The sequence below is a fragment of the Oreochromis aureus genome, linkage group 7 (genome assembly GCF_013358895.1).
Source record: "Oreochromis aureus strain Israel breed Guangdong linkage group 7, ZZ_aureus, whole genome shotgun sequence".
Classification (NCBI taxonomy): Eukaryota; Metazoa; Chordata; class Actinopteri; order Cichliformes; family Cichlidae; genus Oreochromis; species Oreochromis aureus.
In genome coordinates, this window is record NC_052948.1 from 18,655,733 (window position 1) to 18,681,339 (window position 25,607).

The 25,607-nt window shown below is 43.0% G+C and overlaps 1 protein-coding gene across 1 annotated transcript in view; it reads right to left on the minus strand.

Moving 5' to 3' along the window:
* plxnb2b (plexin b2b) overlaps positions 1 to 25,607 on the minus strand; it is a 131,266-nt gene that overhangs the window by 84,716 nt on the left and 20,943 nt on the right. Inside the window, exon 2 of the mRNA XM_039614531.1 lies at positions 19,133 to 19,319. The gene's annotated coding sequence lies outside the window, so the exon portion shown is untranslated. The remainder of the gene's footprint in view (positions 1 to 19,132; positions 19,320 to 25,607) is intronic.

The following is a 25,607-nucleotide window of genomic DNA, read 5'->3' on the forward strand; positions in this document are numbered from 1 at the left end:
TAATTATTGAAGTTAACTCAGAAAGATCAATTGGAGAAAAAGAGCCTAACTTAACATAAAAGAGCCTAACTTAACATGCTGTTGCTTTAGAGGGTTCATACCATATATTTAAACTTATCTCCCTTCACTATCTCTGCTCCGTGCACCTTCACTGTTACACCTGCCTCCCTCTCATTCACACATATGTATTCTGTCTTGCATCTACAGACTTTCGTTCCTCTTTTTTCCACTGCATACCTCCACCTCCCCAGGCTCTCACCTGCTCACTACTCTCACTAAAGACCACGATGTGGTCTGCAAACCTCATCATCCATCAAGAGTCTTGCCTAACCTCATTATTCAACCTGTCCTTCCCTGATGTAATCCCAACCTCACTTTGAACACCTCACCACTGTCTGTCCTCATACATGTACTGCTCCACTTTCACATACTTCTGACACTCCTGACTTCCACACCTCCTCTCTTAGCACCTTATCATATTCTTTCTCTAGATCGACAAAAAACACAGTGCAGCTCCTTCTGACCTTCTCTATACTTCTCCATCAGCACTCTCAAAGCAAACATTGGATCTGTAGTGCCCTTTCCCGGCATAAAGATCTATGCTGCTGTTCACTGATCCTCACCTCTTTTCTTAACCTAGCTTCAGCAGCTCTGTCCCATATCTTCAGGGTATGGCTCATCAACTTTATTTCTCTGTAGTTACTACACCTCTGAACATCACCGCCAGTGTATTTCGTCTCCATTTCTCAGGCATCCTCTCAACGATTTTGTTAAACAATCTGGTTAAAAATCCATTCCACTGTATGTTTTCTCAAAATGGAAAAAATATTCGGAATGTAATTTTCAGAGACAGTCTTGGATGAATAACATGTTTATTTTTACTAATAAAAACATTATTGATGAGATGCTAAATCTAGTTAGAAATGAATAAAGAATCTTAAACCATACTACTCACCCACAGAGGCTTCATTGTAATCAAACTATGAAAGTACTATACAAAAAAACTAAAATACTGACAATTTTATTATTGACCAAGGCAACAGTTTTTTCCCTACAGATCCTGAAAGAACTGCCTGGATTTTCATAACACAGGTCAGTATAACTACCAGATTAATAAATGATTACATTTTTGCACACAAGATAACAGTTATGAACCTCAGCAGGTCATTTATAATGCCAGAGTGGACAGATTCATTTTGCATTGCAGTCAGAACTGACAAAGGAAAGAGACAGTGATTCATCAATGCTAACTGCAGCTGTTGCAGTAAATGGCAAATCCCAAAAGATTCTGGAGACTCAGTAAAACATATTATCAGTAACTTGCTAAACAAAATTCTCTAGGCTGCAATTACACACTGTGAAACTGAACAATAAAATGAAAAACACCATGTCATTACCTAAAGTGCTGGTTCAAAAACAACTTTTTACCAGACTATAGCACAAGATGAAAAGTTAGGCAAACTTAATTATAAAATCTTTCTTTTTTGGACCATGAAAATCCATAACAAATTTAATGAAAATTCTCTGAAACTGTCACAGACAAACGGACACACTGACCAACCATGCTTTCCATCTTTAAGCCGGACTGCAAGCAGGACAAATACAAGCACATAAGCACTGGCAAAAATCCCGCAAATGCATTAAGCACAGCAGAGTCATTTATTTGTGTCTTGCAAATCCCTGAGGATTTCATCCGTGACAAGCTCAGCAACTGGAGTCAAAGGTGCCACGGTGCAAACAAGACACAGGAAAAGATCCAATCAAATGTGTCGCTTGTGTTCAAGTGGTTTCTTCATGTGTTAGACTATATGTATTTACACCTGTATGCACAGCAGGCGGCCTATAAATAAGATCCCTATTCGCCCGCTAGGAAACTGTCGTCTTCTTTTATGTTTACTGCTGTTAAAATTAGAAGGTTATGTTTAACAAAGGTAAACTAAGCTGGGTAAGACCCTACATTGCACAGCTGCATTTCAAATTCATCTCAGTCTGCTGCCTTGTTTTTTGATTAATTCAAGCAGCAAGCCTGTTGCGGAGGGCATAAAAGTCACAGCCCAGATGAGGCAATCTCACTTCAAACAAACCAGATATGCTGCTGTGTCTTTGTCAGCAACTCATTTACACATAGACATTAGGGTTAAATGGAAACAGTGAGAAGATTTATCTGTGCAAAGTCATCTGCATGAAGTCATCTTAGAAACAGTGTTGTTTAGTAGTGAAAACATAACAAGCACTTTACAGCCACAAGCCTAAAGCACATTAGGACCTAGTCTTGGTGAGGTTACGCAGGGCAGCAAAGAGGATCGAGATTGGTTGCACGGGAGATGGGAGGGCATGATTCAAGAGACTAGTGTGTGCCCTACAGGCTCCTCTTTAGTGGATGGCCCATTGTGGTTGACTGTACAGATCGATAGATCAGGTCAATAGATCATTAAGCAATCCCTATGCTCCTGAAATAACACAGGGATCAGAGTGGAGATAAGAGGCTGGATCAATGCTGGATGTACGAGAGGATGGAGCAGCGGGTGGAGCCTGGAACATGGACGGACCCTGTCGCAGTAGTGAACCTGCTGGATGTGCCATGTGCATCAATGCAAGTGGATGGTATAGCTGAATCATAAATTTAAAAAATAAATAACTTATATCATGCTGTCTCAGGCAATGCAGATGGTTTTCTTTCCAGCCAAACAGCAGAGATTAATTGTGGTGTTAAAAGTTTTCATGAGCCCTGGTTTGGACAGGAATACTATTAGAGAGGCGTGGGTAATGAAATGTTTCCCTCTTCTCTTGTAATAAGAGTTGTTGTTGTTCCAGACAGCATTTAGGCCAATGGCAAATTAATGGCCTTTTGTAATATACAATGAAAAGCTGCAGGAAATTATAAGAGCATCACCACAAGGCAAAGTTTCTTTTCTAATATTAAAATTATTTACTCCGGGTAGCTCTAATTAAATAATTAACAGTGGGAAGAAAATTCTACTTATGCAACTCCTTGGGAATGTTGATTAGACTATGTTTTTACAGTGGGGAAAAAAAAGAATTTCTATATGAAGCGTAACATAGCTGCATTTCGACTATAGTCTATGAGCAGGGGTGAAAAGACAATCCTCACTAACTAAAGTCTTTCTTTAGTATTTCCCCTCATTATGAGAGCTGACAAATGTTAATGAGTTATCAGGTTCCTTTTCTGTTCCTTCAGTTGTCACACAGTGCTGAGCTGATGAAACCTAGTAACAATGATTGCACCTATATGCACAGTATATCAATGCAGAGATGAGCTAAATTATTTGTCCAGATGGAGGTCAATCAAAAACTGAGCAGGCAGCTAGTGCAGTAATAATTAGTGAGGTGGAAGTAATATCATTTGTACCATTAAATCCACTCCAGGAAATCACATCAGCTCTCCAAAGGATACAAGTCCCGCCTGAATTTAAGTCAGAAAACATTTTTTGTCTTTTGTGATATTTGTGAACCAGGACAAGGGGAGTGTCTGCCAGCGTTTGGCAACTTCTGTGTCTCTGGAGGCTGGCTACCTGGGAGAAGCTCCTCTACCAAACAGAGTAGCCAGGAGGATTTGGCAGTATCAAATGGACTGAGGCTTTAGGCGGGCAAATGGGAAAGCGCAGCTGGATAGAAAACACAAAGGCTAATCCTTTCCTACTATGTCTAGCGTTGAGTTTATTGCCTTTTTAAAATTCACTAATACAGATTATTCTGTCTGTTTAACTCATTAACATCAGTAGCTATCTGGCGAACAGATTTAACGACATACATTATTCCTAACGCCTCTAGGCGTAAGCTGTGTGGATCTAGCTTTAAAAGATGCTTTCCATCAGATAAAGATGTAATTATACAAAACAACATTGCATTGAGTGAATGCCATCATAAAGTACTTAAATCGGATAGCAGCCTGTACTAATGCCTTTCTATACGGCAAATATCAGTGTAAGCTCATTCTTATGGCTGAGATCCATTCATAATCTAAGAGCTTCATTTAAAAGGTCAACACCTGGTGTTTATCGAATTCTGCCTTTAAAAAAAAAAAAAAGGTTTCGGATCTTAGCGGCATCAAATTTCTTCAAAGATGATTTCATAACATATCAGCACGTTTATTTGAAATGAAACCAGAGAAGATCTGTGGCTTTGATCATTCAGTCTCATCATTATCTGTAAGCAAGAGTAGTATTAAAATATACAGGGCAGGGGGTAAATCCAGGGACTGGTGTTTCCTGTCTCCTGCCTGATGCCGCCGTGGGCTCTTCCTGTCTGGGTGTCGAGGCCAGGCCTGCCTGCTGGGAACCTTAGTAGCTCTCTGCAGAAGAGAGGGAGGGAAGAGAAAGAGTGGCGCACAGCCACACACACGCGCACGCACACACAGACACATAAGCTCCACCCTAAAGAGGAACAGCATGCCAGCCCCGGTGGACATCTGTTTTCACAGGTGTGCTCACCCAATGTGATTAAGATTGGCGCTACACACCCACCGAGCAATGCTGCGCTGGTGCGCCAACACTGTGGGTGCTGGGGCATTAGTGTGAGACGCAAGGAACAGTTGTGTTGTTTAGGGGCAGATGGAAATGATGATGAGAGTTTAAAGAGGAGGAAGCAAGTGAAGGAGAAAACGAGAGGTATGGAGGAGGCAACTTATGCGAGAAAGTTCATAAGGCTCATCTACTGCAAACAACTGTTTACAGACACTTCACTTAGGAAGACTGGGATTATTCGGAGAGCATGCAGATTATCCTCTGCTGTTTGATACTAGAAAAAAAATGGAGAGATCACATGAAAAGACTGGAGTAAGCCACACATGGGAATAGTATTTTTTTTAAATACCAGCACAATCCAAAATGTTCTTAGAGGGAAAATCCATTCACCTCAAGAAAAGTCCATAGGATATAGGTGGGCAGCGGTTTTGGCACAACCAACACAGCTGGTATGCAATCGTACAATGCACCTGCTCCCATGGCAACCAGAAGAGGGATTGCTTTCCCTTACACCAGCAGGCCACTTCATGCTTTAATGTAAAGCGACAACTTGCCGGAATTAATTTGTGTGTTGTCGGGGAAAAAAAAGAGGTCCCCCAAACAGATTTAATTCAGAAAAATGGGGAAAAAAAGCAATTTTCCTTATTTATGTGCCCCCATCCACTGCCACACCACTGCTGCCACGCCATAATTCTCCAGTGGTTTTTGAGAACTTTCAGCCATTTCAAGTGATCTCACTCCTGGAGTAGTACGAGGCAGCGACAAGAAAATCTTTAATGAACGAGAAAGCAATTCCATTTCACAGCAGCAAGAAACCAAGGAGGAGGAGGAGGAGGAGGGGTGGGAGAGTCAGTCACCAGCTCCTAAAGAGAAATAGAAGCCTTGGATAAAAGCTGCTCACCCCAAGATATCTACAAAAAAAGAAGAAGAGCAGACAGACGACAGACTTAACACCAAATCATCCTGCTGTACGATTCAGAAGCTTACCTAACGCTGACAAGTGACACGAAGACTGCTATGCTGTATGTAGCTTATTAGCATTTGTGAATTTCACTTTGCTTGTGCTCCTGAACTTTTTACACCTCTATCTGTAACTAACAGAGCAATACTATCTGTACAGCAGCAAACACGGAATAAATAATAACTAAATGCATACTTATATGTTGTGTTCACAGCGGGTTTCAACAGTTTTGAGCCTCGTTTTCAATACAAGTTGATTTAGCATTGCTGCCGGGTAAAACCTGTTGCTAATGCACACTTAGGAAAGATATAGCATAAAACTGATACATGTGCACATATGTGAGTCAGTATGCAGAGTAAATGTTGCTTAATGTGATATCAAGCTGCAAAAAACATATTTCATTAGTTAGTCTGGGATATTTATGATAAGCCCTGATCACACAGCCAAGGTCTCGTGCCGATTCCATTATCCATCCAAATGTGTGCACTCCTCCCCTCCTCGTTTCCAACCATCCCATCAAGGAAGAAATGGCAGGCATCGCTCCCACAACTATGCCCGGCTCCAATCTGCTCTCGCTTCCCATCTCCTGGCGAGCATATCTCAGTGTGGGGTACGACTTCTCTCAAAAGCTAGATGTGAGAAATGTATATATTTGTAAGTGCTAATACTAAGCGGCACAGAATGTTGGGCCAGCACCAGACAAATGGTTCTGAGAAAGGCAGAAGATCAGAGAGATGCTCCCTCCCACCCTCGCTGTCCCCATTCCTCTATTTCTCAGAGAGAAGTCACTATCACAGCGCTGCATGGCACTGAGGAGCTTCGGTGTACAAAAGCGGCCTTAATTCCCCCGATGTTGGAATCAGCTCACTCTAACAAGGGTATCAAAGTACTTCATCAATGAAAAGATATTTAAAACTCAGCTCTCAAAAGCCTATCAACCCATGGGTGGAATACTATTGGGAGAGTTATTGGGGTGTAGGACAAATGGAGAGGCACACGATGTAAAAAATAAAATAAGACAGAAAACAAAGAGGAATATAAATGATTTTATAGTCTCTCGTATTTGTAGAAGGATTACTAATGACATGGAAATTCTCATATGTATCTGGTTTAAAGGCACAATTAGCCTTGCCCAGTATGTCCTTCACAAAGCACTGCCAAAGGAGATTAATTGATACAATCAGAGGCCAAGTGAGATTAATTTACAAAGCCAGAAATCTCAGGAGCAAAAGTTATAAAGCAGTGAATGAAAGAATTGAGTGTAAATGCACTGTCTGTGTGTCCATGTAGGAGGGTTTGTTTCACTTTCGCGACAGGAGGGATGTCAAGTCTTTATTTGGCATACATCTGTTGTACATGTGGCTCACTATGACACCTCATAGGAGGCCAGGGTCAAATAAAGTGCAGAGCTTAACAGCTCTGGCACACCAGGGGAGACACGGCTACTCAGGAACTAAAACACAGACACACAAACAAATGGATTCACTTTCATGCATACAGACAGTAAGCCTCACGGATAGATAAATTCAAAATCTCTAGACAAACTGAAAAATCCTCTCCTTTTGATTGAATGAGGATGGCAGTCTGTGTGGGCTACGTTAGCCATGCTTTTAAAACCCTAAATGGCTCAGACACATGTACAATAACAGAATTCCTGGCCCACTGCTTCTGTCTTTAACTATATCTTTCTATCTGGAAGTCACAAGCGGAATTTGCAACAAATCACCAACAGTGCAAAGAGCTCAGCTGGGGTGAAGTCAGCATCGGCAGGACTGCTTCCACGCAAAAAAACATGTTGCTTGTTCTGGGAGGACATTCATGCAGAAGCTGCCAATCAATTGGGATTCTTATTGTTCAGAAGGGATATAAAGCTCTCTTTGTCTGTCCATACTCTTCTGACCTTTACTGGGCCAATGAAGAAGGCAAACGCCACCAAGCCATCAGGGAAATAGAGTATCTGTTTTGCTCTTAACACACTGCTCACAGATTGCAGAGCTGGCATGGTGTGGCGGACACAGACTGTGTGCCGACCTGGGCGTGCTCCGCCCTACGCGACCTTGGTACATATGACTATGCCAACGTGCCAATGAGCGCTCCCACACTGTACTCTTCTTTAAAAAAGAAAAAGAAAAAAAAAACCTTCTCCCTGAGGCAAGGCTGGAGCTTGGGCTTGAGACACAGAGTTCATTAACAGATAAACAGCGGAAGTGTGGGGGAAAAAAGAGAGCAAGAGATGGGAATAAATGAGAAAATGACAACGGACGGAAGATATGGAGAGAGCTTGGCAGCCGTCCATGAAAAAGACAGCTGGCAGCGACATCCTTCACAAACCTGGCGACGCAAGCGGTGTGATGGAAGCAACCTCCAGAGACATAGAAAAAGGAAGAGAGGAAGAAGGAGAGAGATTTGGGGGAGCGGGAGGGGACTGTGGCGGTAAATATCATGCTTTTCGTCTCCAGACTCCTGTGCTAATTAACACAGTTCCACATACAAGGCCCCCCCCGTTTGCCTCGCAGCCTGGCCTCGGTCTTGAGCACTGACACAGAGGGCTGGCAAGGGCCTATGTTAAGTTGCATTTCCACAGCGTGGTGGAGGTTGACTCAACTTCTACTTTTGGTGCAAGGTACTTACCTATATTTCGTTCTCCTAATCAAACATATGAGACTTTTAAGGTGGTCATCACAGTCGAGGACATCAAGTTATTGCATCAGTTGCTTTAACAGCTCTCAAACTGACACTGAAACTGCAATATGATTCCTAACTGTTTTGTGGTGTGGTTCCTTCTTTAAGTCACGCAATGAGATAGAGGTGTTTCAAAAGTTAAGTACAAAAACTCAATGCATGAAAGTAAAGACAGAAAATCCAAGGCATTTGTGTGACAGACACATGAGTAGGAATATATGACAGCCATGGCAGATAAATGGACAAAAATCTTAATTGCTGTTTCTTACTCATAACCTGAAAATTACGAGTATATACCAAAACCAGTTAAATCAATTAAAGGCAGAGTGAGTAATATATTGCCACTAGATGTCAGTAGATTAAAAAACACAATTGACTGCAATCTCTAACAATTTAAGTGCATAATCGTAGCTAAAGTGGCTACTGTGTAACTCTGGCCACCTATCATCTGTAATGGGTGTGGGCTGTTGGCCCAATGGAGATAACATCTATCACCTCTGAGGAGCCTGTAAAACCTTATGAGAGAAGTCTCATAAATGATGATGACTCAGGGACTCAGCCCAATTATGTCCAATAACAGTGACACTAAGGTGAGTTGTCAAAAATATCCTGAACTTTTCTGTCAGTAGTCATTTCTGTTTTTGCTACGTTTACCTGTTTTTAGCTTCTGTTAGCTGCCGTTAGTGAAATTTTCTTTCAAACGGATCTAGCATTGTTGGACCACACCTGGCAAAAAACTATCTTATGATGTCAGAATAAAATCAAACTGTTTATCAGAGGGAAAGTGTGATTTTTAGGACACTTAGACCCAACATTAGCTTGTGTACTGCTAGCTAATAACAAGCTGTTGTTGCTATTTAGCCGACTCATGAGCTGTCCAAAGACAGGAGGGTCAAATGGCTAATTTGCTGGATTCAGTAACTGTGACAGTATGTGGAATAAATAGGAATAATATGTTTTTGTGTGTTACAGCCCCAACTTCTATTCAGGAGATGAGGCTTAGGGTGAGGAGAAAAAGGAGGGAGGTGGAAATGAGGGAGGAGACAGTGCAGTGATCTTTGAATTAAAAGGAACTTATATTCCATAATGTATATGTGGTCGGTCTCTAGCCACATACATAAAATGCAATTATGTATCTTGGCCACTATATTCATGATGTAGAGGGAATATGGCATCTTCCAAAACCTGGTGCTCACTCGTATGTGTGGATTAGTTCTAAATTTGTAAGACTGCTGGAAGACATAATTACACACTAATCAATGTATATTTATGAATACAACATTCTCTTGTCTATTAAATAACTTCAAAATTTACGTACTTTACCTTTAATGAGTAGAGTCCAGTTGAGCTGCACTATGCACTGGAAATGAGGCTTCAGTGTGTAAAAAGAAGTGCTGAGGGATTTTGAGGGAGGAAAAGAAATAAAAAGGTGAGACAAGGTCTGGTGGCCTTGTCTGAAGGTGAGCTGGATCCCCTGTCAGCCTGCAGCCTGACTCCTCTGGCGGAAAGGAAGGGGGGACAAAGACAAATGAGGTAGAGTGTGGGGATGCTGATCAACAACCGACTCACTCACCGGCCGTCGCTCACCACATCCAGAGGGAGCAAGTGAGAGAGAGCGACAGAGAGAAGTGAGGAGGCCAATGAGCCGGCACTGGTCCAGTCACAGCACCACAGACACAAATCCTGGTTCTGTACCATTAGCTTCAGACTGTCATAAATCAGACAAAGCCAGCCAGCAGGACCAGAGAGAAGGCCAAACAGAGAAGTCAAAAAGCCACAGCCACACAGCACTGATCAGACAACAAAGGAGGGGAACAAACAGCAACCTTTGGATAGAGGAAGCATTTATAACACCACAAGACAGAAGACAGGCTCCATACACATAATAGAAGCGCTGGTATTGAACCTGGCTTTTTTACTGCAGCCTGAAATGCGTCCGCAATGTTCTTTACAGTAATATTTATATTACAAAAAGTCACTCACAGTCAGTACCAAGTCAGGTTTTTTAAAATCTACTCTTTTCTTTTTAATTTTCTTATGTTAATCAGGCTATGGTTATGCATCTTTGCTATAAATCTTCATTAAATGGCTGGCAGTAGAGGGGTTACAGAAAATGAGAATAAAGAGTTGGGGGACAACATACGATAAAGATACATAGCTGCAACTAAAGTGGGACCAGCGCCTGAATTCAGCCTGAATCTGCCTTCTCTCAGGAATGCTTGTATTAACATGAGGCACTGATGCATTTAAAGGTTTCAGATCATTTGGTAAATAAACAAGGAGTGAACTGTACTGGCCAAGGTCAAAGTACCAGCATAACACACAGTCAGTGTCTTTCATAAGTTACTCAAAACAAACAGAACCATAGAGCTTCTGCTTTTACATGTCATAAAAGCTTCCATTAATATTCATGATCCAAACTGTATAGTACACTTGATATTTAGTCATTAGGTTTTTGTCACTGGAAATTGTGGTGCTCATTTAGAGCATGTGGGTTAGTGTTTTCATTTGGTAATGCCATTACTGGAGCAAAAGCTTCATTAGTATTTCTGCTTGTAATAACCTCGACAAGGGATTTCCTAACCCAGTTTTTCAACCACACCCATCCCAGGCATGCTGCCTTGGCATGCACCCTACTGGCAGGCAAACAACACATCTGCCTTCCTGCTCGGAAACTTGCGCATACATATTGTATGAATCAATAGAAAAAATATGCGCTTTTTGTTTTGCTTGTGCATGTGGGTGAAATATGGACTGGGGTATAATATAGTGTGTGTGCAAAATTTCAATTTTTTGATTCCATGTAAGACTGTGTGTAGGAAGTGATGATCCAGATTGGCAAAAACTGGCAGCAGAGAGCAACTCTTGGTTTCGCTGTAAGTTTTTGGTGAGCGTGTGCCAATCCCACCTCACACAGCAGCGCACCACGGGGGGGCTGAACACTTTCTACAGTTGGATCCAATTAATTTCATCTCCACACGCCACCCATTTCGACATGCTAGGAGCGTAAGAAGAGGAAGTGGAGGGTTGAAGGGGGTAGAGGTGTGCAGCGAGGCAAGTGGGAAATAACCGAGAAAAGGGAAGTGGAAGGATGGGCCAAGGTTGGGGAAACTTAGAATTCCCTGTATCTTCCGTTGAGTTTCTGCACAGGCAGACGAAAAATGCAATTACACGTGCCCTCTCAGCCTTTTCAGGCAAGTAGGGTGTGTGGATTTGTGTGTGAGTGTGTGTGTGTAGGGGAGGGAGTGGTGGGGTTTGTGCCCTGTGGCCACCAGCACTCCCATTTTCTATGGTAATAGACGCTTGTTCTGCATTCTATCAGGCATTTGGTGGCACAGCTCTGAGTGAGGAGCAGCAGAGGGTGAGTGCAGAGCGGGTGCGTAAGGAGCAGGGAGGGAGAGAGAGGAAGAGGGGGTTGTCGCCTTGTGTCTCCGGAGATAGTAGGAATAATGAAAAAGTCTGCTGGGACTTCAAAGCAAACGGCTGGTCATTTCCTGTGGTGATGGCTGATATGGGGCGTACATGTTCAGGCAACAAGCACACAGACACTTAGTCACACATTCCTGCTAGCAAAACCCTGCCAATGAACACCATCTCCTTTGATGGCATAGCGGAGCCCAAGCGAAAGGAGAGAAGTCTTTGGACAAGGAACCAATTTGAAAAGCTTTCGCACGTTGCTGTCAGAGCCATCTAAATGCTTTAGTCACAGCCTTGGGTCAAAACTTATGCAATGTGGGTGTAATGCCAGTAACCAGCTGCTTTTTTTGTTTGTGTGCGTGTGTTTTTTTTTTTTTAACCAATTTATAACACTTGCAGTGTTTTCAAGTTAAAACAGGCAATATTAAATTAGAAAATAAACTAACAGCTGTTATAGGGCAGGGAGACATCAAAATCTATTCTCATTTTGGTCATTCCAGGTGCCGAGCAATAGAAGGTTTCTTAGCAGGCATGGTTTAACAGGTAAAATCCCACCTATGCAAATAGAAATTACATCCATTTCATTCAAATGTTCCAGCTAAAGAATTCAGATTCTGATTTCAGATTTTGTGTTTGCTGGCTTGGCTCACCAACCTACCCTCTGGGCGCTTTGCTAAACAGTCTGTGTAAAAGAAAAAAAATAAGGTATATCCTTCAACATCTTTGTGTTCTCAAGTAACTGATAGTACTTTGGGTTGTTCGCCTGTTTCACACTCTTCTGGGTTGACCATTCTCTACGTTGGCAGGTGGAAGCATAAGGTAGCTCAATGTGACAGAGTGTCTCAAAAATGCAGAGGGAGCTGCGTTACTCCTTTTTTGGTCACTAAAAAGATCGACATGTGGAAAGACATATGAGCAGAACAGCCAGAGTGGTATGTGAAGGGGAGAGAGCTGATAGGCCAGCATGCTATGCAAACATAAACAAGCCAGCAGTCACATCTGCCTCATCTGGTTTCTTATCACTGAATCTTTCACTATTATGAAAGCCGGACTACTGACATACATTCACTCATGGCTGTGTGTCGAGCAGGATCCACCAAAAGAACAAATTGTGGAATTAAATGTTTTTAAAAAAAAAACACACACACACACACACACACACACACACACACACACACACACATCTGGTTTCATTCAGGATGCCTGGAATTCTTTGCCTTCTTGGCTCACATTACTTCCTGAACCCGCATGCTGACTGCTGCACGACAACAGATAAAATATGCCACTCAGCACAATACCTCACCTGCTCAACATGTAACTGGAAAAGCGCAGTTTGATGAGTGATAGAAGTGAAGCTGAATTTACAGGAGAGTTCTGAGAGTGGATGGGTCTCAAGTGGGAGACTCCTGAGAAGCCAGGTATTCTAATTTATGGCTTCTCCCCTTTCGTAGACCCTTGACTGCAGTACAGTCAAGGGTCAGTAGTACAGTAGAAGTGAGCTAAAGATTCAGTAATACTGTGCTGTAAAATCTCTCACTCATTCTGAGAAACTGAGTCAGAGAAACAGGCCAGAGACACACACTGCAACGTGAGGAGCCCAAGAACCTTGATCTTATAAAGTTATTAAATTTGTATTGTTTCATAAACAGACCTAAACCACACGAGGGGGGGGACGACTGAACAATAGTAAGAAAAAAGAAAGAACATCTTTATTGTTTTTTTCTTTTGAAAACCCACAAAACAGAATGAGATGATTTCTGTTGCAAAGTAAAAACTATAAACCTTAGGATCAGTTTGCTCTACACACCATAATTCCTGAACGTCACCTTTCCTTTACATTTCCGAACGCACCCCTTCCAATTCCCCCATCCTATTCTCTTATCTCCCAGGTTTGACAGAGTGATGTCTTCAGCCAAAATCACCTTGTCTACTCCGGTTCCCCAGGAGATGAAGTGCCAGCGATGTAGACGATTCAATCAAGAGAAGTGAAAGAGCAGATCACAGACAATACGCCGCGGCCCCATTACCCCCAGTCCTCAGTTACCAGTAGCGACGCTTAGCTCAGGCCCCCACCTAATGGGCCATAATATCATTTTGCGCCATGTACCAGCTCTTTATACTAGCTCTAAACATAACTCTGTCGCCAGGGCACAATAAAAACAGATATATTTCTTTATTACTCCTCGTGAAGCATATCACCAGATCTGAGCACCCCTACAAAGGAAACTAATATCTACAGGAACCCGCTCTTTTCCTTGGCTCATTTAGAGCAGACGCACAGTTGTTATTACATTGAGCTGCACTCTGCCGGCCTCACCTCCCCACGCCATTCACTCAGACTGTAATGGATGTTTTATTATAAAGAAATGAATACAATATCTTCGCCATAAATAGCCTACTTAAAAAGCCATTTTCTCTGCCTTGCAATATGTTTGAATGTCCATCATGCCTCAAGCAATGAGGTGCCACATGTTTAATTCAGACGCGACGCAATTTGCGTGTTACTGTATACGCGGAAACAGCAGCTCCTCTGCCCTTTGCTCACCCTCACTGCTCTTTTCCACTCACGCAATAATCACACTCCACCCTTTCTTGCATATAGTCAATGTAAGTCTCCAGCAGGTTCATTAGTTTATAACACGGCAGGGAAAAGGAAATGTCACCTGGGTAACCCCCCCCACACACTTTTTTAAGACATTCACTCTCTTCATCTCATGTGGTAAATGCTGTGCTTGTAAGTCTCAAGTCAGATGAACAGAACTTCACTTTAGCAAGGGCAAGTTATTATCCGCTACTAGGGAAAAAAACCCTACACACATGGCACGTTATTGCCATTGCCCTGTACCCTATATATCTCATCGTGTCTGACCAGCCCATTTACACTGTGAGGATATGACAAGAGACGAGCGAACATTGGGGCACGAACATGGGTGTTTGTGTGTGGCAAGACGAAGCAGGAGGGGGAGTTAGGGAATCCAATCTCTCACACAGAGGAGCAGAGACAGGCGGGCAGATACGCTCCAAGCCCGGTATAACCCCAGCGGTATCCATGAATGAAATGACAGGATTACAGGGGTATTAGAAAACCTGCTGAGATGGTTGATAATGCTGTTTATGGTTGGGCGTCACACCGCTCGAAGGGAAAAGTCAAACTGTTTGACTAATGAAAATATGGACAAGCTCTTCACACATAGGAACAAACAGGAAACTTAAGGAGAGAGGTCTTCCTCTCCATTAGCACCCATGGTTTGGTGTTGACAGGCATTAATGCAGATACCTGAAAATTTGAGTCTGTGGCATTATTACGGACAGACCTCTTATAAAAGGGACAGAAAACATAAGCCCCACTATCCTTACAAGGCGAATGGGATTACTGTTGTGTCAACAGCCCCCAAAGATAATAGTAATTACTGCCCTAGCTACAGCGCCATCAGACTGAGGCAACTTCGCTAGCTGACAGCTTGGTCCTAATTACCAAGAACCACCAATTACGGGCTCCATTTCATTATTTATATAGCACAGCACACCCAAATAAAAGAGACTTCAGTGACTCTGAGCAGTCACATCGCTGGCAGCTGCAGAGGAGCATCCAGAGGATCAGCTGAATCATTCTCTCAGAGTTTTTTTTTTTCTTTCTTTCTTTTTTTTCTAGATAATATACTAGTCAGCGTGCAAACACAGCATCATTAGTATTGAAAGCTGTGTAAAAATAGAAAAAGAAGCCAATAGGGGGCTGCCTTTCCTTCCTTTTTGTCATCCACAGGAAGTAATTTAGCTGCGAAGGAAGTGCATAACCATCTCTTCTTTTCCTCACTTGCTCCTGCTCGCTTATCTGAACAATTCTAAAAGATTATCCCTTGAGCCTTTTAACTACTGAAACAGCTTGCCTGTTGTATCTACATTTATTCCACTGTGAGGTTTGTGTTTATAAAAAAAAAAAAAAAAAAGTGCTCACCTGATGCTATACAAAAGATGTCTCAAAAAAAGAAAAAAAACCCAACATAAAAACAAAATTCTTTATCTGGTGAGTGTATTCAACCATCCACACACACAGAGCAAATTTCACAGATGTTTCCCATCACCCTCTGCTGCCAAGCAGCGCCCAGTGATGGCTGAGAGGAGGGGAGTGGGGGCTCAGGGCTGGGGTGTGAAATTCTGCTATTCCTGCTCCAGTGAATTCAGCAGAAACTTGGCAGATCATTGTGGAGATTTGTATGTCTGTGGATTTGACATGAAACTGTTTGAGAGGCTCATCTGGAATCTGTCTCTCAACTCGCCTCCCCTTAAAATGGGCTTGGTTCACAATACATATATAAAGCCTGACAACAACATTTTTTAATCCTCCAGAGGATGCAGATGCAATGATTAGGTCATATACAACCATCTGAAAGATAACAGTCTGTTGCTTAAAAACCTGCCTTTGAGTAAAAGCTCACAATCCTTAAAATAGACAAAGAGCATCTGCAGCATCTATACAGATTTCTGCAACTGTATACCTTGTTATTAAAAAAGAAAAATACTCCCACTCTTGTTGAAATTCGGTATTTTTCACAAAATGAACACAAATAGAAGTTCATGCTCAGCAAGCTGTAAAAAATGTAAAGCTATCGTGTTCCAAGAAAGCAAGTAGTCACAAAGAAACTGAACAAAAAAAACAAGTAAGTATGTACAAAAGGAATCGGCCGTGGCGATCCAAAGCGCTTAGCATTTAGATGACAGCTGCACAGGGCAGGCCTTGTTTGCAGGGGCTGGAGTAGTGCGGTATATGTGGCCCGGAGGCCGGATCTGGTCCAACTGTGCCCTGGCAAGAAAACGCTCAGCCCAGTCAGCCTCGACAGCTTGGATATTCACAGGAGGCGATGGAAATGGAGGGCTGCAGTACCATGTTGGAGTTGGGGCGAACTTGCAGGAGGAGGGGCAGGAGTGATGAGTCAGGGAGAAGGTATTTTATATTATTTTTGTACCACAAGGACATGACATTTGCCATTTTCCGTGGAGAAAACCAAGCCTAGGCTGGTGATGAGGGGGTATGTTGGCTTCTGGTGATGCCTGGAGCACGTTAGCAGGCTTTTTAAACCATTTTTGCGCAGCGTAAAAGGCGTTAGTATACACCTGCAATGCTGTCACTTTTTTTTTTGGTAATGAAAATTTTCTAAAGGCTCGACCTGCATCATACATTTGCTACTGCAGAGAAAACAAAGCAGGAATGACTGTTCTCTGTGCTGACAGCAGAGGCCTGAAGATTTTTACCCTGCTATGACCTAATCATAGTAGCTGGCTTCAGATTACATGAAACATTGTCATCTGACAAACCACTGTGACAATTTCAATAGATCACAGGCATTAAAGTTAGGATCATCACTTTGATTTAGCATGACAAATGAATTATTCACTCTCATTTCTGGGGATGCATACTTAAACTCAGAGTCATTTTGAGTATCATAGAAAGGACTTTTGATGTCGGACAGCTTTCTCCTCACTTGATTAACCTGAACCAACTTCAAAAGTGCCAGGGCTTGGGTATCGCCATCAGCAATATTCTAAACAAACGTGGAGCCTTTTTAGAAAACAATATCTTCTATGAGCCTCCTCTTTGAAATATTACGTGTCAAATGTATTACTACAAGTTAAATGGTCTTGTTTACTTATTTTTGTTATTATACTTCAAAAACAGCACATTTTACACGGTAAATGAAAGGAGCAAATCAAGCATGCAAAACTAAGAGTGCAAAACTAGTTTAGTAACGTTCAAAGTATCAAAATTTAATGCAGAAGGGAAAAAAGGGGGGGAGGGGCAGTGACACAGAAGGGAGAAAAAAAACTATGGGACCCACCCACAACATTGCAAAAGACAACAAAAAAATAGAGAGATTGCTCAAGTGCATCCTAATTCATTCATCCCCCAAGTATGTCTTTGCTCCAGGGTTGTGACAAGGCAAAGCCCCATGGGAGAAATGACTGGCACCTCCTAATCCTCATGGATACCAAAAAGCATGTCATTACCATAACATTCACGCCATCTTTTGGGATGTGAGACAAACTGAGTCAACAACAAAGGATCAAAACGCAAAACAGCACAGAAAAATTAAAAAACAGAAAAGTGTGCCTGTTTAATGTGATCTATTTGGAGTCACCACTGTAGCACTTTGACGAAAGCCATAGCTCCACCAAAGTTCTAATCATTCAGCACAGGCCAAACAACCACCTGGGGTAGCCTATATTTCAAATGAGCCATATTTTGTTTATCTTTAACACCAGCGGGTAGGCTGGCAGGCATGCTGCAAGGGAAAGTGGAGCACAAGAATTATGACCTAAGAAAAAAAAAACAGCTGATTAGGGAGAAGATGAGTGAGAAATGGAGTCATCTGTCACGTTAAGCACTCCACAGATGGACAAGTGTAACACCCTAAGAAACCTGCAAGTCCCGAGGCTTGGTGGCAGCTTTGGGATTTAAAGTAAATGCAGGAACGGTTTCAGAAGAAGTGATGAAATATGCCTCATGAGATCACATGTTCATATTGCTCACCCTTTCGTTCACATCATCAGACGAGTGGTAACAACGGTCCTTTTTCTGTGCTTAAATTAAATGTGAAAACATTTAGTTTTTACAGCTGTCTACACAAAACTATTGTGAGTGTAGATAATTACTGGGGAGCTACATGTAATGAAGCCTCGGAGCAGATCTAATCACTTGCATTCCTTAATAAACAAGCATAGAAACCTACTGGTGTGCAAATAAAGTTTTGACAGACTAGAACTTCTCCCAACTAGTAGGCTAAGACTTGACTTATAATTGGACCATTGTTTCCTGACACAAACATGCAGCGTTAACCATTTACTGGTCAGCAATGTTCCGCTTCTATAAGCACGACAAGAAAGAAAAGCTCTTTTCAATGGTGTACTGTGGCTAAGCACTGCCTGCATATCTCCCAGGTGAGATGGACAACTGCCTGCTGGGTAGCAGAGTCGTTGCCTTAATGCCTTCTCTGTGTCCTGTACCTCCTGTCTGCTCAGACTTTACCATTGAGCTCGCTACCACTTCCTACCGCTGCTATTCTACCTCTGCTATTGACAGCCAAACAACCGGGAGTCAGGAAGGCCTTAACGAAGAGAAGTAGGAGGTTCAGCTAATTAGAAATACCTCCATTCCTTTACTCCATCCCCTCCTGTTAAGTCAGAACACTGAGCTACAGCTTGGCCAGAGCTGGGCCTGGAGGATTTTTTTTTTTCTTTCTTCAGGCTGCTAGCCAATGGGGGACCGTGGTAATTGCCTAAATCCCACTGTGGCAAATGAGGACAAAGAGTGTGAGGGTCACGCAAGCCAAGAAAATGCTTGGAAAAAGTGTGGGAATGAAAGTCTAGTAATAATAATAATAATTTAAAAAAAAAATACAGAGGCATAGGACACAGAGACAGAAACTTAAATGTTTATCTAAACATTCCACAGTACAAGTTATAACATTGCAGAGCCAGTGATCCATAAAATAGGCAAAGAAATCTTCTTTGCACAAAATTAGCACAAGAGCGTAGGAGACTGGAAAGGAGTATTGTGCAGTGAGAAAATAAAATGACCTCGGGTGCTACTCACTAGGGAGAGGCCGACAGGGGTGCAGCGAGCGTCTTGGCTGTTGAAGCAAAACAGAGTAGGGTGCAGCGGTGACTGCACAGTCGGTGCTTGCTGGACACTTCAATCACAGGCTGCCGGAGCCCCGGGCAAACTTGGCCAATTAGCCGCACACCACCGCTGACCCCCAGCTTCATTAAGGGCCTGGGCTCTGGATAAAGGGAGAGAGGAGAGGAGGTGGAGAGGATTAGCAGGTGAGAGAGTAAACTGTCAGCAGGGGCCAGGTTTGAGGAGATACACACATGCATTTGCACAAACACGCACACCTAGAGGTGATGCTCAAGGTTACAGATAAACACAATCAGAGCACACCATACCACACGTGTACACATTGGCCGAATCACACTCCCGTGTCCCTGTGGGCTTACACCTGCAACAAAGGTGGTGATGGTGGGGTAGAGAGTCAGGTCTATAGAGGCCAGAGGGTGCAGCTCTCCCCCTCTTTCCCACACTACTGACATGACAGCAACAGGTGTGGTGGCGAGCAGACATGCAATTACCAAGTTGAGAATCTGCTCTTTGTGACAGAGACAACAGCAAATCAGAGGAAAGATTGGAGTTCGAGGAGAGAAGGAGAGCGTCGTGTTAGAAGAAGAAAGAGAGGATACAGACTATTCAAAGTCCCCGGAGGTGAGAAAAAGAAAGACAAAGAGAGAGAGATTTCCAGTTGTCTCTTTTCATTGCAAATCTCTCACCAGCAATGTGGGGGAAAAAAATGAAAAAAAGAAGCTCAAAAACTAACACAGACAGTAACTATGGCACACCTGTTGTTCTGCAGTGGAAATAAAAATTTACACACTTTGATGGTCTGAAGAGGCATCGCATAAGTGTGCGCACAACACTGAGACAATTCAGAGAGGGTGGATGAGGCTTTCTGAGGTGCTTTGGGACAGGTTGTGCTCAATGAGCCCTGACAGAAAGACTGTTTGGTGTATGCGGGTGTGTTTGTGTTTGCCTGCATTACAAATGTGTACATCCACATGGGACCTCTGTTTGCATCAGCCTTGCAATGAAAACCACAGCAGTGCTACAGATTGGGTGGGGGCGGGACAGCAGCTTCACACACGCTCCCCTTCATTTTCTCTGCTTTCCCTCTCAGATTACGGGCCTTCGATCAGTCTAAAGTAATGTTTGTGAGCTTTGCCGCTAGTGTAGCAATAACTGCTGTCGGAGAGCTTGCATGCTTGGGTGGAGAGAAGATACTGGCCCTTTATTTAAAACAAGCCAAGGATAAAAGATCAATGGCCCAATTCAAGCCATGAATTGGAGGGAAAAGTTCACAAAACATAGTGGGAGATTATGAGCAGGAGATATATGTGTAGATAGAGGGGGAAGCGGAGAGTGAAGGGGCATCTAGCTCATCTGGGTGCTAGTGGCTTATTGATCGTTGGAGACACAGAGCTCCCAGCCATTCATCACCGGCCACTCTCAGGCCCTTAGATAACTCCTATGATAGTGCCCTGCTGCTGAGCAGCTGCAACTGGCCACATCCATTATCCTTCAAAGTAAGCCCCCTAGCCTGGGAACAGGCATGGAGGGGCTGCTGGGTGACAGGCTGAAGGGAGGGCTGAAATGGAAATGGAAGAGGCCTGTGGTTAGGAGCTTGTGGTTTAGGCTATGGTATACAAAAGCAGACGCTAAGGTTGAAGGGCCAGGGCTTTATGAAAAATGGTGCTCTGACAGCCACAGCAAAGACGAGAAACTGTCTGTTTTCACCAAGAGAAGAAGAGGAAAAAAAATGTGACAGCACTATTGTTTCCACTTCTTGGCCAAACAGTATTAGCAAAGCTGTTTTATAGCAGATAGCACACAAACCAGCGAAGCGACAGGCAGCTCTAAAAACTGCTGAGTTGCTGTGTGGTTGTGCGTGTGTTTGTTTGTGTGTGTGCGTGCGTGCGCGTGTGCGTGTGTGCAGGCAGACAATTCCCAGATTGGGCAGGTGGGGATCAGCCATAATGAGCCATGCAGGGGGAGAAAAGTGGAACTGAGGGCAAAAAAAAAAAAAAAAAAAAAAGGGAAGAGGCCAAAGAGCAAGGGAGAAAGAGTGAGAGAGAGAGAGTGATGGAGACGGGCTCAGAGCCAGAGACAAGGCCCCAAAAGAGCAATTACAGGAGATCCAGAGAAGGTGTGGGCCCAGCCCGCAGGCATAGTTTCAAACGGCACAAAGCCCTGCCAGACATGTACTCACAAGGATTTACAAGCGTGCACACACACATTAATTTGCCTGCCTAAATTGAAGAAAAACTTGTTACAGGCAAACTAAACAGATGGACAAAATAGATGAGATGACGAATAAAACTCAAAATAGGAAGGAGGCAAGCGTGAGGTGGGAGGATTTTTAAACCGGGAGGGGCGGGGGTCATCTCGAGCCACACGTCACTGCGCCACATGTTTTCAATGCAACATTCTGCTCTGGTTGGTTGCAACCTGTTCCTTTAACAGCACAGCCTGAAAGCAAAAGCTTAAAAACCCCAGGTCGGGTCACTGTGCGCAAAACTTTCAGGCTGATTGTGCTTCGTGCGGCGAGCGCGCTAAACAACACTGAAAAGTCTGGACAGCCTCACACCACGGTGCCTGTCACAGATACAAGTCCGAAATAGTTTCTGAAGGCAACCGTTTCTGCTCTCCCTCCTCCCCACCTCGCCCACCTCCACGGCTTAAAGGAGAACGACAAGCTGGAAAGAACAAGCGTGAATGATAGGAGAAAAAGAAAGAGAGAGAGAGATGTGCAAACAGATAAGGGGGAGGGGAAATTAAATTAAGAGAAAAGTTCTCGCGCAACGGTATGCACCATTGATTTCCTATTCTCTTGGAAACATTTAATGAGCTTAAATAGGAGCCTCATCTGACACTGCCACAGTGACTCGGAGGAGCCTCCCAGTGAGAGGAAATCGTTCAGCGGCTGTGACGGCTACCAGAGGGGGTGAAAGACGGAGACGAGACAAGGGAAGGGGGGGGGGGGGTTAATGCCAAAACAAGAGACATGAGCAAGACAGATGTTGGATCATACTCAGTAAATGGTCCAGCGATAGCATTGCTTGCCTAGTTCTCAATGAGGTGGGAAAAATGAAAAGAGATTACTGGAAGACAGCCAGATGTTAGAAGATGTCAAAGGTGCTCTACATTCAACCAGCCTGCCTAGTTATTAGGTGCTCACTCACATCAGACGATCATAAGAACCTAACAAAAACATACTGACTGACAGCTTATGCACTACCTCATTACTTCCTTTACAACCTCCCAACAAGGTATTGATCAGATGCAGCTGTGTGGTAGCCACAGAGTTGTGTCTTCTTTGTCCTACCCTCGATCCTCCCTGTATTGGCAGATCTTTAGTCACTTCACAGGGCTCAGTCCAGAGGTGATTCACTGCTCATGAAGCATCAGTAGCTGTGTTATGATGCTGTCTGCTGGTGCTGCATCCAGGCACGTTTTAGCTTGCAATCATTATAATATGAGAATAGAGTCAGGTATGGCTATACACTGGCACAACAGGGTTTTTTCCCTAGCTCATGGTATAGTGCTGTGGTACATATGAGTGCGTATAAATCAAACTGTGTAAATCCAAACTTTGTTTTTATGTAAATATTAAGTATACCAATGCCTCTAGAACTGCCTCAAGTCTTTGTGGCATGGGTTCAACAAGGTGCTGGAAACATTCCTTTCAGATTTCCATTTTTACACAACAGCATTGTGCAGTTGCTGTGGATGTGTCAGCCGTATATCCATGACGTAAATCCTCGACTCCAGCACATCCCAAAAGTGCTCTACTGAATTGAGATTTGATGAATGATGAGGACATTGAACTACAACAACTCAATGTCATGTTCAAAAAACAGAAAGTTGAGATGATTTGAGCTTTGTAGCATGGCATGTTATCCTGCTGGTGCACTGTTGTCATAAAGGATTGGACATCAAGAGCAATTATACTCAATCATGCTGTGGCATTTAAGCAAACCTCAGTTGTTCCTAGGGGCCCTAAAGGTACACATACAAGGCAGGACGGATCTATGCTTTCATGGTGTTTATCTCAGCTTCTGAATCTACCATATGAGTTTCACATAGAAGTGCATACTCGTCAGACCAGGCAACGTTTTTCCAATCTTCTATTGCCCAGTTTTGATGAACCCATACAAACTATAGTCTCAGTCTCCTGTTCTCACCCGAATGGAGTGTCACCTGGTGTGGTCTTCTGCTGCTGTAGCCCATACGCTTCAAGATTCAACATGTTGTGCATACAGAGATACTCTTATGCATACTTTGGTTGTTACTGTTCCCTTCCTATCAGTTCAAAACAGTCTGCCCATTTTCCCTTGACCTCTGGCATCAACAAAGCATTTTTGCCATGAGAACTGCTGCTCACTGGATATTTTCTCTTTTTGGACTATTTCATGTAAACCGTCAAAATGGTTGTGGGAAAATCCCAGTATATCAGCAGTTTCTGATGTGCTCAGATCAGCCCATCTGGCACCAACAACCATGCCAACCCTATTCCGATGCTCCGTCTGAGCTTCAGCAGGTTGTCTTGACCATGTCTACATGCCAAGTTGCTGCCATATGATTTATTAGATATTTCCATTAACAAGCATTTGAACAAGTATACTTAATAAAGTGGCTGGCAAAAGGATATTCATACTAAAGTAAATCTGGGAGTGTACCATGATATAAATTCATATACATTCATGAGGTATGTGCCTGCTATGACCTTCAGATAGGCACCTTATCCCTTTATCACCCAAGTATCATGCAGGCTGCCAGGAATTACATTGTAACTTTTGCTGTTAAAATTACAAAATAATTCTCATCTTTCAGGAACTATTTGAATGTTCTCTCTACCCGAAAATGGTTGAGGAGTTATGGTAATGTGAAGCGCACATGGTAACATCTAGGCGGAGCTGATTTTTTTCTGTGTTCAGTCAGCAGTGCCCTGTGAAGCCTTTGTGCTACCGTGAAACGCAGAATGTCCCTTTAAAGCTGATCTTCTCTTCTTTGCGAAACCATTTGGATTTTGTCTCTAGCAGAAACAGTAATGGAGTTACAGTCATTTAAAGAGCGCTTGTAAAATGGGCCCGGCGCCGGGCTGATGGGTAATAAAAAAAAAAAAAAAGAAGCGTTATCATGCAATGGGACACCAGAATTCATCCTGACCATTAACATGTTATCATAGGTTTCAAAATAAGGAGTTAAAAGGCTTATCACCAGAAAATGCATTAGAATACGTAAGGAATAAATTGATTAATAATCAAATATAATCTACAGACAATTTGTTCCAAGCCTAAATGGATTTTTTCTTCGTCTATAATTGAGCCCAAGACTTCATTTTGGTGTAAATGCGATGTAGGAAGGCTTTTCAGGAGTGTACTTCTGCTTGGTACAAAGCAGACTTTAAGACAAATAATCTTTAATATGCTTATAGTTACACAAACTTGTTTCTATTCAGAGTTTTTCTATTCACTGCAACAGCTTCTATTGATTAAGCATAAACAGCTTATTGTTTTTACAGAAGCATCTGTTTTCTGGTACACAGTCCCTTACCAATCCACTACAGCCAGATCAGTTCGTGACCCCATTTTTCTCCCCCAACTTTGACATAGCTACTGTTGGAGTAGCTGGTTTGTAACACCTCTGAGTATCTATCCAGACAGATGCACAGCACGCAGCAAAGCAGCCAGTGTGGGTGTTTTGCACAGCGCTGAGGCCTTGTTTCACTGGGCTTTTATTTGTGACTTGAAACAGAAGTTGTCCTAAGGGGCACCGTTTTTGTTTTTTTTCAAATGAAACTTGGGCTGAAACAATCATGTGATGCCCTGGTGATTAATTATGACAAAAAAAGAAAAACAACCCACATGACAGCGACACTGTTTCTTTCTGTGGAATTCCAGCAGAAACACACAGGCGTTAACTCCCACACATACATACCAAGTGCAGGAAACTGGAAGTGACTAACGGCAACACAAGGGCAACAACTAAAAGAAGGCGTGTCTATAGCCTTTGACTGCCTTCTTGCTTCAATTTTCGCTGAACTTAGTGCCAGCATGACTGAACCTTTCACCAGAAACTGTCTGAACTCTCTGCAGGGATCCATAGGTCATCACGTATAGGACAGTGTAGATCACTCTCTAAATCATTTACACTGGTCTATATATAGCCTGCAGAGAAAAAGGTCATTATTGAAACAGAAAGCTATATTTCATAATTGCACTACCACGCTTCTATCCCCTCAGTGAAATTGGCTCTCCAGAATATTTTCTCTCTCACTCCTTTCCATCTCTCTTTATCTCCCTCTCTTGTCTGTTAGAGAGGGCGATTTTGACAGGCTGACTGTCTCTCCTGATGCAATAACCACCCTCCATTTGTATCTAAGGAGGGTGCATTAACTAGACAGCGTAATCAGCCTGCACAGGAAAGGGAGCAAGCCTCACCAACTGACTGCTTTTTA